We start from the raw sequence: 16,501 nt of genomic DNA, 5'->3' as shown, positions 1-16,501 counted from the left end.
TCATTAGAGCAGAGAGGAGACTCTGCACAAACTGGTATGGCTGAGAACATGTGTAGCATGACATTTAGGGGAGAAATGATTATGAATGTGTTCTTTTCAGTCTAATAAGGCAGACTGTTATGTGTTAAACATTAATTAAAGAAATGTATGTTTTTCATTAACAATTAAAAATGAACAATTCAAGGAAAATTAATTTTATTCATATTTTACTCTTAAAAGTATTATAAGTTTCTATAAGAATTCTAAATTCGAATATTCTGTATTCATGTTTTGTCGAAAGTTTAAAGGCAAGTTCTAATTGGTTAATGAGTAGAAACAATTGGTTATTGCAGAAAAAAATTCCACAAAGAAAACTAAATTTCACAATTTCAAATGGCTGGTAAATTAGAAATTTAGAAGTAGATCATTCAAAATATTTTTTTCTTATTAATCACAACTTAACTTGGGTATCCGTCTAATATGACCAATTCTAATGGTTTTTACTGAAATTGATGCTCAGAATAAAATATTTTCTGTGATAAAATTTTGGCATGGAAGCTAAAGTTAGATTTTAAAGGCAGAAAAACATAACAGCAGTCAAATATATAAGAAGTTCTAGCAATACTATTTGTCAGCTTTAGCAATTACAATTGCTAATACAAAATAACAAGGCATTTTAATATTTCAAGTTCTGTAAATTATCATTAGTGATGTATTATTAACAAATATCATTTAACAATGTACAATAATATATTTATAAATTATAATTAACCTAGATTAAGAAACGCTGTAAAACAATGCAGTAAACTGTTATTTCATGATTCCTAAAGACTAATATTTCTATGCAGTTCAGATTTGATAGGCTGAACATTCGCAACAAGAGCTAATAAACATATTATCTTAAGTTATCTAGTAGCAAAGTACTAGAACAGAGACGTCATCTTATTGCTTATTTCATGGATCTTTAAGCAGCTTTCACACCCTCTAATTTATAACTTTAACAACATGTAATCCATAATTGGTTTAACTACCTAAATAAGTCGGAGATGTTTGAGATTGGTAATCACTTTTATAGTCTGCTTTATTTAAATTCTTATTCAGGGGTTGAAAAAATCTCACTTTCTTTGGGAATGCATTATGCAGGGGGATGTCAGAGTAAATTAAATTCCCCTTTGCACACTAAAGCATCAATTTCCTTATGGTAATTATCTGCGGGAATGGATGTGTCACTGGAGGGAGTCAGGCATGCTTGACATTTAGCCTCTTTATGTGGAAATGACACACAAAAAAATTAATCTCTCGGCCGAGTGAATATGGCGAAGACCCTAAAGGACTCTCGCTGAATCAGTCATTATGTTTGTGACCCCATCTTGAAAATTGAGGCAATGATACGATGTAGACAAGAAAAAGACTAAGCTTAAGGAGCTGAGAAAAGTATAGTTAAAAATGATCATGCCTCTACATTTTGGAGAAGCTTTCTGAATAGTGGAGTTAGCTTGGCTGAAATAGACGTGCTAAAACAGACTGGACAGAGGCTGAATGTCATAGGAGGTCAAAGGAGACTCTATTAATTGTGATTTTCTGATCTCTTTTCAGAAGAGGTATTTTAGGTTTCTGAATCTATTTATTAGAAAATGTGAACATAGCCTCAATGGAAAAATTGTCTCTTGCAAAACTCCAGGTGCATTGAACACTGGTGGCAGTAAAACACCAACAATGTGTATTCCTTTTTAAGCTAATTATTATTTCAAGGGAAGATTATTGATTAATAAATACTTATTTTGGCATGGTTCCTTGCACAATTCTGTGATTTTAAAATACTTTCACCATGAACTTTTTAAGATCACATAACCAGCTCCATATGCATGGCTTTTGTGATGTAGTAAAGCATTGGTTTTGTGGTGCAGAATGCTTATATATGACTCACAACACTTTATAAATTACTCAAACACTTCTGAAGGCAAGCTAAAATGGTAGGCTATGGTAACTCATCTCAGGGTTAACAGTATCTGTGTATGTGGTACATTCTTTTCAAATGCAATTAAGCACATTAACCTTTTAACACCACTAATCTGTTTCAGAGAAAACTGAACACATTTTAGCGACACTCACTGGACATTTCACTTTGAAAGTACCACAATCAATTTTTTTCCAATGATGTTGTAAACATAGGTTACATTAAAGTCGATAAGAAATAGAGTTGACTCTATTTAGTTTAGGAATACACATTTTTCCTGACTCAATCTGATGGAAGCCTTGTACCACCACATAAAAAAAAAAATAATTATATATATATATATATATATGTATATATATATATACATGACTTTTTATCTCACAATTTTGACTTTATTCCCCTCAGAATTGTGAGATCTGAGATATAAAATCTGAATTGTGAGTTTATATCTTGCAATTCAGGGCATATGTCTTGCATTTTTCTCAGAATTGTAAAAAAAAAAAGTTTGAGATTAAAAAATAATAAAATAAAAAATCTAAATTACACATATATATATATTTTTATATATTTTTCTTTATGCTGTGGTAGAAACAGCCCTCCATACAATTCTGACTCTGACACTTCCAATACTTCCAATACCAACAAATAAACCCCTGATGAAACTAAAGCTATATATCTCATGATACCAAGTCATTCATTTACATTGAACTTTGAAATATATTAACACTTTTAGATCCTTTTATAAGAAAGAAAAAAAGAACTGGGCTCAGTAAATTATATGCAGATGATCAATGACTTTTGATTAACTGTATCTGATAAATTACAGAAAACAGTCAAGGTCCAGTCAAATTTAGAATTTTTCGAGGAATTTTCATGTGTGAAATTAAATACTTTCAATAGAAATCCACAATTAAAAATATAATATGCGAGTGAAGATTTTCCCATGCAGATTTTGCAACAGGTTCAAGAGGGCTCCGTGGGTTCGTTTCACTGGCTAACAGAAAGTGTCTTGGTTTTTGAAAGTGACTTCTGTGTGAGCTGAGCTTCATACCTCTCTATTATTGACAATAGACAGCAAAATTGTGCACCTTTATAATCTCAAATTTAATAAATGTATTAATTGTTCACTTACGCTTCACATCACACTTTACTAGCGAACTGCAGGAATAGCTTTGAATCAATGTGTGGTGTGACCCCTAAAGTCCTCAGACATTACACGTGCCTGTTTGTAGATGAAGATCTTAGCTAATATGAAAAGATAATTAGGAAAATCTCAGTAACATAATAGGTTGTTTCAGCAGCATACATTTATTGTATTGAGCCTGTCCCATCTCGGAAAGGTTTTCACTTTTTCTTACATGGTTCATAGTGATGTGCTGAAGGTCACCTTAGAGAAAGCACTTCAGACCCTCAAACAAAAGACTAGTCTCATCCCTTGCATTGGCCCCAAGATGGACGTTAGTTATCAGTTAACCTCATCTCTATCTCTGGAAATACCACAGAGAGGGTTTTATTCCCACCATGGCTCAGCTGTCAAACCAACTGATAACACAGTTTGTTTTCCCATAATGCAAAGCGTAACTTAGAACGACATCTTATTTCCTCAACTCCGTGTGTTCGACGTGAGGTTTCTAATTTGAACACTGTTTAGGACTTCGGTTTGGTTTAGAGCACTTTTCAGTCATAAGTTGATTCGTCTAGTAGTTAGTGTTTTCTAGGTGTTTTCTTTAACTGTTGGATTCAACTGAGCTGCTTCCAGAGCGGACTGTTTTCAACATAGTGCAAAGACAACAAAGGGGGAAACAGGAAACCAGCATGTTCCTATTTCCTGTAAGCAGGTGAAGCTGCACTGGTATTCTTTCTTTTATTCTCCAAACCACAGTTCTTGGGGTGCAAAACTAGAGCATTTCAGACAGAAACGCGTGTCTTTTGTTTTCTTTTAAGATAACAGGCAAAGTTTTATTTGCATTGCTATTGCTGCATAACCACAATGTAACTCTAAGTTCCACAAGCAGTTTGTACGTGCTATTTGGATGAACCAAAGTCATAAAAGCATGCAAAAGAGGATCTGTGAAAAACTGATTCACTCATTTATCCGCATGGACACACATATAGTCAAATACGTAAGCCCACACACATCCACAGCGAATGTTTAAGACAATAGCATATAACCTCCACATTTTCAGAAGCACTCATCTAAATCAAGGGAAATTAAACTAATAAAGCATCTCATTATTCAGAGCTCAGAGAATCAGTCACTGACATTGCATCATTATAGATCTATTCACAAACACAGATTGGATTTCATGAAAAAGGAGACTTTCATTTCCCACACTTCTTCATCATTTATTCTTCTCTTTAAATAGTTCTTTTATGGAAAGTACCGGGGCTTTGGGATGAAGGTAAGGGTTTCCTGGTGGGACAGTAGTGATCATTCCTGACAGAGGAGTCTTGTGTCCGTAGTCAGGGGTGCTCCAGTGGTCAAACACTGGTCATGTTCAAATTAAGTGGGAATGTTCAAATTAAAGGAATATTCTGGATTCAATCAACAACAATTGTGGCATAAACCTAATTACTGATTACCAAAAAAAAAAAAAAACATTTAACATTTGAATATGAAATGTTAAAATGCTCACTTATGCTTTTAGTCACAAAGCCACAAAACAAAATCAGTATGTTAAGGTGACAAGATGACTTAAGTTAGCAAAAAATTATAAAAACAACTTTACGTCTCAAATAATACTCAAATTTTGGCAGAAACAATATGTATGAATAGAGCATGAATAGAGTTTTTCATTCTTGACAATTTTATATATTCAGTTTCAGACGTTTGTGTTGTTTGTTTATTTTGTAATATTGCTTTATGTTCTAAGTGTTGTGTTTTGGATGTCGACTGATGTCTCATCTTTTAAAGACCTAACTTCGCCACTAGTCGCTCCACTATTATAAAAGATCTATTCACAAACAGATATGAATATGAAATAAGTTATTGATTTGTCTTCATGCTTAGATAATGCTAAAATAAAATCTTAATGTTTATGCTATTAATAGCTTAGTCTAACTTAAAGTCAGACGATTGGCTTATTTCATATTCTAGCTTGTCATCACATGTTTTTATTTGTCACACTTCTGATATAGACTAGATCAGAAATTTTAATATGAACATACAAGGTCCAAGGTCCCAAACAAATTATCACTAAGGGAGAGGAGAGCAGAAGGACAACTTTATTATGTGAATTTATAGGTAATCAAGAACAGTAAATGACTAAGACGTTAGCATAATTCTGCTGATCATTCAGACATCTTAACCTAAAATTCTGATGTTGATGGAAAAAGTCTGTAAACTCATTATGTCAACTATGTCTATTAATGCTTTTAAAAAGTGGGAGTTTTATTCACTTGTGTCTGATTTTCCATGAAGCAAGCAATGTCAGAGTCTGTGTCTTATGACACTCTCAAGTGACTGAGTATTGCCAAAGCTGCGGAGGAATGAAAACGGTTTGGAGATATTTGAGTTATCACCAAATAAGGAGGAGGAGAAAGTTAGAGGAAGTTGTAAAGGTGCTGACTTTCTGCTGGAAGGAAAAGAGATGGGAGGCCTGTTTTATCGGCAAAGGAAACAGATTTCAGAGCACCGGTGACTCCAGGAAAATGGATCTGGGTTGAGTAAAAACCACGATTACCACCGGCAACAAGAGCAGCTCAGCTTTGGATAGGGCCATCTGGAGAGGTCTGCTCCAAAAAGACAGTAAACCAGCTCTTCTGGGGCCCAACTAGGAAACACGTTTTCTAAAAAACCACCCGGTCCCTGTGTGAGGAGTTTGGTTTTCCTCCAGTGCTTCTCTCAAACACCTCCTCCTTCTTCTTCCTCTTTACTCGAGCTGCAGATGCCTCATTCCTACTCATTCTGAAAGCCGAGGACGTTTTGCCGTTGCAGAAGGAGGGTGGAAGAGCGCCGCCAGGCTGGTTTTGTTCCCTGTAGTGTCTGTCCGTCTTGACTCTTCAGAAACTCACAGAAAAGACCAATGCCTCACGATTTTTCCTGGCTTCTTAACAAAAAAAAATGGACAAGTAAAGTATATTTTTCCACTTTCTATTCTTTATTCATTTGGTCTGCTTTATAAGATGACCTGAACTTTGTTTAGCCATACACATCATGTTGGGTTCTACTAAGACACTGTTCACACACCTCCAGTCAGAGCCACACGCTGCAGAGCGTTGAAGAGCTGTAAATCTAGGGCAGACACTGACAGAAGGGGAACATGCGGGAGCTCAAAAAAAAAGTTTGACATTGCACATAGTAAGGCAGAACCAGAGAAAAAGATCAGAAGATAAATGAATGCAAGGGTTGTGGGAAACGCCTCTTCAGAGTGATTCTGTGATGTTCCTACTGCTACAGGGCATATTAACTACTGCAATATGTACAAGAAAAAAACCTTACACAAATGTATGCAATGACACAGACTGGGTTAAATTTAGTACCATAATCCATTAGATCATTATATGATCACTATTGTGTTTTTAGTCTCTCTCTCTTTCTCTCTCTCTCTCTCTCTCTCTCTCTCTATATATATATATATATATATATATATATATACAAACAGTATAGTGTAATATTTTATGTAGTATATACATATGTATATATTTATATATATATGTATGTATGTATGTATGTATGTGTATATTTTTCAAATATTAAATGAAATGTTAAATTATTAATATTCTTATTTATTTATAAAATTAGAAACACAGAAACGTTTGTGTAATTTCTGTGTAATTTTTCTGCGTAATTTGTGTAATTTTTGTGTTGACCACAAAAGTTTACCTACAGAAGAACGTTCTAAATACAAGACGCTGCTGCCATCTACCGAGAAAAATGTGTCTTACAGTGAGGTGTAATATAAGCAATGCAATGTAATGGATGCGATTTAATTAAAATATTATTATTTAATGTGAAAGTAGGGCTTAAACACTGAATCAAATTAAAACATGCCCAGGTTAAATAAAAAAAAAAATTATCTATATATTTTTAAATGGCTATTTGAAGGACTATTACGTTTTTTCTTATTGTGGCAATATTTAATTGCAAATTAAGCACATTTCCCCTGCAAATTCCCTAATTACCATATCACAACCACACACACACACATTTAAAAACTTAAAACAAAACAAAAACAGTATCTATGTATCTATCATTATGGTTCATGTGAGAACAGTGATTGTCAAGATAATCACGTTACAAAGCAAAATATATATACAGTGGGTACGGAAAGTATTCAGACACCCTTAAATTTTTCACTCTTTGTTATATTGCAGCCATTTGCTAAAACCATTTAAGTTCATTTTTTCCCTCATTAATGTACACACAGCACCCCATATTGACAGAAAAACACGGAATTGTTGATTTTTTTGGAATTTCTGCAGATTTATTAAAAAATCTGAAATAATCACATGGTCCTAAGTATTCAGACCCTTTGCTCAGTATTTAGTAGAAGCACCCTTTTGATCTAATTCAGCCATGAGTCTTTTTGGGAAAGATGCAACAAGTTTTTCACACTCTGCCATACCTCCTTGCAGATCCTCTTTAGTTCTGTCAAGTTGGATGGTAAACGTTGGTGGACAGCCATTTGGGTTTAAGTCAGGGCTCTGGCTGGGACATTCAAGAACAGTCACGGAGTTGTTGTGAAGCCACTCCTTCATTATTTTAGCTGTGTGCTTAGGGTCATTGTCTTGTTGGAAGGTGAACCTTCGGCCCAGTCTGGGGTCCTGAGCACTCTGGAGAAGGTTTTCGTCCAGGATATCCCTGTACTTGGCCGCATTAATTTTTCCCTCGTCCTGTCCCTGCAGCTGAAAAACACCCCCACAGCATAATGCTGCCACCACCATGCTTCACTGTTGGGACTGTATTGGACAGGTGATGAGCAGTGCCTGGTTTTCTCCACACATACCGCTTAGAATTAAGGCCAAAAAGTTCTATCTTGGTCTCATCAGACCAGAGAACCCTTCAGGTGTTTTTTAGCAAACTCCATGGAGGCTTTCATGTGTCTTGCACTGAGGAGAGGCTTCCGTCGGGCCAGTCTGCCATAAAGCCCAGACTGGTGGAGGGCTGCAGTGATGGTTGACTTCCTACAACTTTCTCCCACCTCCCGACTGCATTTCTGGAGCTCAGACACAGTGATCTTTGGGTTCTTCTTTACCTCTCTCCCCAAGGCTCTTCTCCCCCGATAGCTCACTTTGGCCGGACGGCCAGCTCTGGGAAGGGTTCTGGTCGTCCCAAACGTCTTCCATTTAAGGATTATGGAGGCCACTGTGCTCTTAGGAATCTTAAGTGCAGCAGAATTTTTCAAATATCATGAGAAGCCTAATAAATGTACTGAAAAATAACTGTCAGCAACAATACACTGGGATGTATTCAACTGATTTTATTTGAGTAATTTATAACGTATACAGAAGTTCATTAGTTTACTAGAAATCTCTTAGATCTCTGCTTCTGCTTATCTGGCCTGATTTTGGACATGGACTGGTGCTGTTAACTGAAAACAATAGGAAAAAACAATGCAAGTTTTAATACACAATCTGATATAAATCTATAACTATACAGTGGAAGCTCTGAGTCTTAGAATTAATAATCTAAAAAGAAAACAAAAGGATATTTGAATCACATACAAGCAGATTCCTTGCATTAAATGTGGCACGTAACTGATGTCTGTTCCAATGGGATCCAATGGTCTGAAAGCATTGAATCTCTCTTAAAGGAATATTTCATCCTCAGGCCATCCAAAATGTATGAGTTTGTTTTTTCATAGCAACAGATTTGGAGTAATGTAGCATTAAATTACTTGCTCACCAATGGATCCTCTGCAGTGAATGGGTGCCGTCAGAATGAGAGTCCAAGCAGCAGATAAAAACAACCCAATAGTCCATAAATAATCCACACCACTCCAGTCCATCAATCTTGTGAAGCAAAAAGCTGTGTGTTAGGTAGAAAACCCAAAGCCAAAAAATCTTGCCCATTCTGATCAGAACCCACCAACATATTTGTTAAGAACTCTTTTGGAATGCTTTTACTTGTATTTGTATTAAGACATTAATTGATGGACTGGACTCGTGTGGATTACTTTCGGATATTTATGATGTTTTATCAGCTGTTTGTAATAAATAAACAAATAAATGGACATGAAATGCTGGTTTTTGTTGAAATTACAGTTCAAATTACCATTGCATCAACACAGGTGTTACACATGCAATATACTGACAAAATGTATACCCTGAAGTATACCTTCAATGCACTTTAAGTTTCAGATGAAAAGTGTCTGTAAAAAAGTGCCTGTAAAATGTATGAAGAAACAAATGGTACAGAAATCTTTGGAAAAGTACCAGTTGGTCAAGTTGAGAGAGTCTTGAAAAATAAAAGGTGGTAGCTGTGCTGTTAAGAGAGCTTTTAGAGCAACTAATCAGACCTTTGGGCTGCAGAGGTGTAGATGTATTGTCCAGCTGCCGTTGCTATGCTATCAAAAAGAACAGATGGTTCTGCACCCTATAAAGGGATAGTGCAAAGACACAGTGGAAAGATGGCAATATTTTAGCAAATGTCCCATAGGCCTGTTAAGGGTGACAAAATAGGAATCTATAAAATTGAAGTTCGGTTCTTTTTTGCTTTCAGTTCTTTTTTCGCTCCAAAACAATTGGACATTTAGAAGAATATACAAATTTTAGCTCTTTTGACAATGAATGCTGATTGGACCCTTTATGTTTAAAAAAAGATTCAAAAGCACCATTAAAGTATAAAATTGGGTGATAACTCTATGCATGCGCTTTATTCCACATACAGTATGAAGCCATAACAAAAGTTTGGATTGAGAAACAACCCAAAATATAAGTATTTTTCACTGATAATCTTGCACAGTGAGCTGCAGTGGCGTTTTGGGAAAGGCAGGAAAAGCAATGTTCCCGTTCACAGCAGCTTTCTCTCTCCATTCCTGATGGTGAGAACCAGTCTGTCAAATGTCCCATAAGTTTTGTTGATCGTCCAGTATTTAAAGATGAGTAGGCTATTTTAAGATAAAAAAATTTCAATACGGGACACAGGAAATTAAGCCTAGTATACACACATATATATATATATATATATATATTTGTAAATTTGAAGGTACTGGTGCATCCTCACGTTGTCACAATGTAATCATTTGCATGTTTTTTAAGCCTTGCCAATTAAAACTTTCAAGCCATTCGTGTCATCTGCTACAGCTGAAGAAGCAGCAGTTTCAGGGTCAGGCTTATAAAAACATCGAAGGACGTATTTTGTAAAGTAGTTTTCTTTAGTTTCATATCTCCTTTAGTGACTCACATTCCATGCTGCGCAAGAGTTACGCAATAGCACTTGTCATCAACAGAAACGGTGTGATTTTCAAAAACTAGGTGCCTCGCAACATGGACAGGGTGAGTTTATGAATGCACGTGTGAAAGTTCCAAAACAATGTTGTTATGTATCCTCACACTTTTTAAAGTGTGTGTACGGAAATCCTTCACCTTTCCTAGTGGGATAAATAACCTGCGTGTCACATAGACTCCATCACTGCTTCTATTGCATCGCTATGAAGAACTTTTTAAAGAACCTTATTTTTAAGAGTACAATGTGTTACTTTACTAGTTACTTGAAAAAGTAATCTGATTACGTAACTAGCACTACTTGTAATGCATTACCCCCAACACTAGCAGAGACTGTCTGTTTCCGCCTTCTGTCATCTCTTATCTATCTTCCCATTTACAAATTGAAAGTGGCGACGCTAACTACACAAACGTGCAGTTTTCATTCAAACTGTCAGCTTTCTTTGAATGTTCGAGGCTTCCAATACATTAGATAAATACTGTAGCTAAAACAACAATGTTGTGCAGTAAATGGTAAAACTATTTGAGCTACAAACCAGTATTTAATTATGGCAATACATTTAAAACATATAAGAAAAAGCAGTTTGCAGTATCAAGTGGAAGAACAGACAACAAGGAGAGGTCAGAAGTTAACAACTGAATAAGGAGGTCTGTTTCTCGCAATAGTTTAGATTCTCAGAATACAGAAACACACCAACAAACTATTTTTGATACCTTTATGGTGCTCTTGCTTTGGAAGATTAAAAGCTGCAGCTACATTCACAGTACCTGTGTGTGTATAAAAGTTACCTGTATACAGTTCTTCTCCTTTTCTCTTTTTATGTTCCAAAGAAGACAGAAAAGTAATGAGGGTTTGGAATAACATGAGTAAATGATGACAGAATGCCCATTTTTGAGTGAATTATTTCTTTAAAGCTCATTTCATATGAATAGTTAATGTTTAGTGCTGTAAAAGTGCTAAAGCTTCAAACAAACAGAATACAAGAGTATTATTACAGTAGCAGGGATGAATAATTGAGCATGTCTATGACTGACCGCATTCATTTCATGGTTGTCCTGAGAGGGGTGTTTAATACTCTGTGCAGTTGTCCAACCTGATAACAAAGCAGACGGAATTTGTTAATAAATATGTAAGAATCTAATACTGTTAAATTGCTTTTTGTTGCACACTGCTGCAGTCAGCCCCAAACTAGTAAAGCAAAAAAAGTTTCTACCTCTTGTGCTCAGACATGTCATATATCAGAGTTCAACGTCTGGTTGGAGGAGTCTGAGGCCTGTCTCGCACTCCTGCTGGAACCCACAGATCGGACACAGTGTAAACCATATCAATGAATGCGGTTCTGCTCTTTGCCCTCAGATGCACCTGTGCCCTTGCACTCAGTTAACCGGTGCACAGATCTATTAGAGTCACATGATTAACGCAGCGGAGCCAAAGGAGCTCTTTCATCAGGCGTCTGTGCTCCATGATTGAATTTGGAGAAAGCACGTCTGTCTGTCTCAACCATGATCTCAAAGTCATTCCTTCCCTCTGGACCCTTCCCACAGGACAGATTCATACGTCTGCACAGCCACCTGCTCACTTCATCTGAACTCTCACAAGGCGCCCTGAGAAGTCTTACACGATAACATTCTCCCTCTTCCTCCATTAATGATTTATAAACGCAAACAATTAACCAATAAATAGAATTTATTTCCATTATTGCTGCATCACTCTTCTAGATGTGGTGGGGAATGTAGGACTATGCAGATGGAAGCCACAGGTGTAATCATCAGCATCCGCTGTTGCCAGGAGACTGTGTCATTAGTTTGTCATTAGACTGCCTCCTGTGTCACTGCAGTCAGTGGGAGGTCAAATTACAGGCATGGGTCTGTAAATTAATGCTGGGACTCCAAGCGAAGCTAAAACTCATTATGGAGTAGAATTACAGCGAGTTCTAGTTTTTAATCTAATTTGAATTCAGTAAAATGTGAATTAGTAGAAGGAATGATTATTAGTGAAAGTAGCAAGTAATTAGAGGATTTGAATAGGCTACTAATGCATATAGAAAATAGGTGTTTAAAAAAACTAACAGCAACATCATGTAATGGTCACTAGGTGGAGACCTAGATCAGACAATTTGAGTTACGACGGTGATTCACATTGAGATGGTGGTTCTTAAATAAAGTCAAATAGCATTATGACACCCTAAACATAACAGACACCTTTTTTGGCAGTTTCACTCTATCTATCTATCATACACATACACATTCACTGAGAATGTAGACCAAGTAAATATGGATGTTTTTTATTATTATTATTATTATTTTTTTAATTAATTTTGCTCTGTTCTGTTATGTTCTGTTAGCACTGAGAAAAGAGAGGTTGCTTTTTTATGATTAATAATCAAAAGCTCTGATGCATGATTTAAATGAATTTCACATTTTAAATCAAATAAATATATGCTATATTTTAATATTTCCATTTCCATTTATGCATTTAGCTATACATATTTTTAACAGTATGCACACTGCTTACAAACATATCTGTCACAAGGCCTACATCAGGCCTTGTTTAAACATGAATCAAATTAGAGGTGTGCGAGAATCTTAATTTTTGTTAGACCTTTTGCTTTTATTTTTCCTATGCATCTGCTTATATGATTTATCAGGAGTTCCAGTGGCATTAATTTATAGATTAAAATAAAAATACAAAAAAATAAATAAATAAGGCTAGCACTAGACTATAATTAGCATACCAAAAGATATTCTTTAGTGCTTTAAGTCTATGGTGTGTTGGTCTCTGATCTGTATGTTCACTGAAGCAAAATGTATCTTATACAGTCTGCATCGGAGGCCAAAGATTAGTAGATGGTTGGCTTGATAAAAATGGTCAAATGCAATATTCTTCTTTACACTTGTTTATAAAAACAGCTCTGTCATTAATATGGTTTTTTGTGCTTGCAATCTTTATGAGAATGCACTGTATATATGGGTGTCACAATATGGTACTGATGACATTGATAAGCACTGATAGCTGATGTTAAACTCGGGCCTTCGTTAACATAAACACCCAGCAAACATGCATAGAACTGTATGGATGGGAAACGGTGGGTTAAAAATAGTCCAATTAGAATTATTAGACAATGTTGCAATGCATATATAACACCCCCGCCCTCCCGTTTAATTATGTCGAAAAAATATCTCAGTTCTGTTTCAAGAGAGAGAGGAAAATCCAGTAAGTCAGCACAGTTTTCAGTGGAGGTTCAAATTCAGACTCTCCCTTTAATAATTCACACCCTTTTATAGTGCTTGCTTTGTTTCAAAAGAAATGAAAGCTGGATACTGTAACTCGGGCTTTATGTTCTTTACTGCTCGACTCAGTGTAACCCTAAATATAAAGCTTCAAGGCTGAATATTAATAATTTTCCTTTACAAGCTTTCTTAAGAAAAAAAAACAGCATAGCGGCTTTTATGATTGCACTCGTCCACATTTGTAAATGCACCAGGAAAAGGAAAATCACATTTGACTCAATCAAAGACTTGTCATCTTGTCATGCGCACCAACACGAAAATATGCAATGAGATTGTGCTCATTAAGATGTGAAAGCAGATCAGAAGGTTTCTGGTGGTTAATTGAATTAATCAAGGCCATTTTACTGTAATTTAACAGACATTTATGCCTCAATTTGCATTTTCTTTCAGTAATGCACAGACTGTGTGTTTGAAGGCACACTAACAACCGCAGTGGTGTTTACAGACGTAAACAAATTCCTCTGTAAACAATTAAGAATTAATGCTTCACTCTAGGCCTAGAAATGCCATAGAGTGCTGCTCACTTCTATAAAATATTGCATTCCTGAATGAACTCCATCTAAAACACGGTCCTGCAATTTTAGTTTTTAGTTTTTTATCCTCCTGGGTCTGTGTGCACACTAATTGTCCATTATTATCCCTGACAAGAACAGTGTGATGACATTTTGCAACACCATTGGTAAAAGACTCCTCAGGCATTTGGATAAACCAGTGTTACGTGATCCGTGAGAGCGGCACCCCGGGAGAAACGAGAATTCACCAGGAATGTGCAATATTCATGCTTCTTCACGTTTCCATAATATACTAAAAACATGTGACGTGTTTTGTGTTAACGTCAGCGCGTCTATTCCGTTTAATTACTGCTCGATCCGTAATTTATTTGTTCTCGCGCTCTTTCGCTTGAGGTCCATTCAGTGGAGGAGCTCTTAATGAATTAGAACATCTTTGGTGCTTGGAGATGAAAGTATTTTTGGCAGGGATATGGGTATTTTTAGTCCAAGAAATAATTTTCTTCTGAGAGAGAGAGGGAAAGGGGGAGAGAAAGACAGAGTGAGAGTGCCATGTTGCTGAAATCTGGTTATTAGTCTGCTTGTCTGCTCCCTCCTTCCCTTCACAGGCCCTGGCATTATTTAAATAGCCGCACACCCATCCCAAGGCGCCCAGCCGTGCTCCAGAGTGGCTAATTTGGGTAAGCCTCATTCATTTAGAAAAAGAAACGTAACTGTATATTTTAGAAGATGACATGAGAGAAGGGAAAATAAAGGGTAAAAGAAAGAGATGAACATGGAGTGAGAGCAGCTGTGGTGGAGTTTGTTAGTCAAGCCTACATACTGTCAATGTATAAACCTGGGTTATGGTTTCTTCAAAATTATAATTGGTTTTAAAGCTCGCAAGCCCCATCCACCACACACCAAACTTGACTTTCTTTCTTCTGTGGAAAATAAAAGTAGACATTTTAAAGAATGTTGGGGTCCAAACAAATTTGAACCTCACTGATTGTATGAATTTCAGACTTGACTTTAAAGTTTGTCTCGATTAACTTTCTATGATATTTATTTCTGTGCTATGTGTGTTTATTTTCTTTTTGTTCAGGGTTCTTTTAGGCAGCATCCTGTTAATTAGGCAACAGATCCAGGATGGATGCTGACCTGCAATGACGCCTGGGACTGTGAAAAAGAAAGTGGGAGACTGTGAGTGCAAGTGTGAGAAAGAAAAAGAGAAACAGAAAGAGGGAAAGACAGCAATGATTGCTCAGATGATGCTTATTTATTTCCTCTCTAATAAGGGGCCCACTTACAGGCCTTAAAGGGCCTTTTACTGTCTAGTGCATTAAAGTATTATAGGGTTTAAAATCAAGATTTGAATTTTTTTTTTTTGTAAACAAAGTGCACTGGCATTTATCTTGATGTCTCCCTGCAGTATGCCAGCATTATTAAAGGTTTTCAAAAGAAAGTTTTGGGATGTCAGATCTTTCCTTCTGTAATGCAGATTACTACAATCCTAAAAGACAAGGTCTCAAATGGAGATTTTCATATTTTCATGCCATAGATCCATTTTTGGTTCCCCAAAGAATGCTTAAGTGAACAGTTTTTAGAAGAACAATTTTTTTCTTGTGTAAAGAACATTTTAATAGCCTAATCTGAAGATCTTTTTCCACTATAAAGAAGCTGTTATGAAATGGTTTCCTGGATGTTAATGTTCTTCTTGAAACCATTGATGCGAATAAATAACCTTTATTTTTAATAGTATAATGCTATATTATTCTTATTTTTAAGTTCACCCAAAAATTTTAATTCTGTAATTAATATCTCAACCTTAATGCCGTTCCAAACCCATAAGACCTTTGTTCATCTTTGGAACAGAAATTAAAATATTTTTGATGAAATCTGAGAGTTTTCTGATCCTCCATAGGGATCAATGCAACTGAAATATTCCCGGGCCCAGAAAGGTAGTAAGGACATTGTTAAAATAATCCATGTGACATCAGTGGCTCGACCGTAGTTTTACATTTTGTTTTCTTTGTGCAAAATAAGTATCATGACATCATGTATAAATTATATATTATAAACTATATTTGAGACTATAGACTATGTGACTATTTTAGTCTATACACCGCGTGCATAATTTTTAGGCACATTGATATTCTGATGATATTTTTTTTTCCCCAAGCACATTTGACCAATTCTAAGCTACATCAATCTTAATAACTACTATTAATTTTGTATTAAATCATTTAGAAGTGATATATAATTGTCCATGAAGGTTGGAAGTGAAAAACTCCTTATATTCAGGTGTGCAGAATTATTAGCAATGTTTTCCTTTATGATAAAATGAGTCAAAAAAGAGGTTTAACTCAGACTAAAAAGTAAAGTAAAGTCCCCATGA

At 35.8% G+C, this 16,501-nt stretch overlaps 1 pseudogene; it reads right to left on the bottom strand.

The window, feature by feature from the left end:
• Positions 1-5,725: 5,725 nt before the first annotated feature.
• On the bottom strand, positions 5,726-12,021 carry LOC132157604 (uncharacterized; annotated as a pseudogene).
• Positions 12,022-16,501: the final 4,480 nt, after the last annotated feature.

Source organism: Carassius carassius, chromosome 14 (assembly GCF_963082965.1).
Source record: "Carassius carassius chromosome 14, fCarCar2.1, whole genome shotgun sequence".
Taxonomy (NCBI): Eukaryota; Metazoa; Chordata; class Actinopteri; order Cypriniformes; family Cyprinidae; genus Carassius; species Carassius carassius.
Note: the sequence above shows the minus strand (reverse complement) of the source record. Positions and strands in the feature narration are given on the sequence as shown.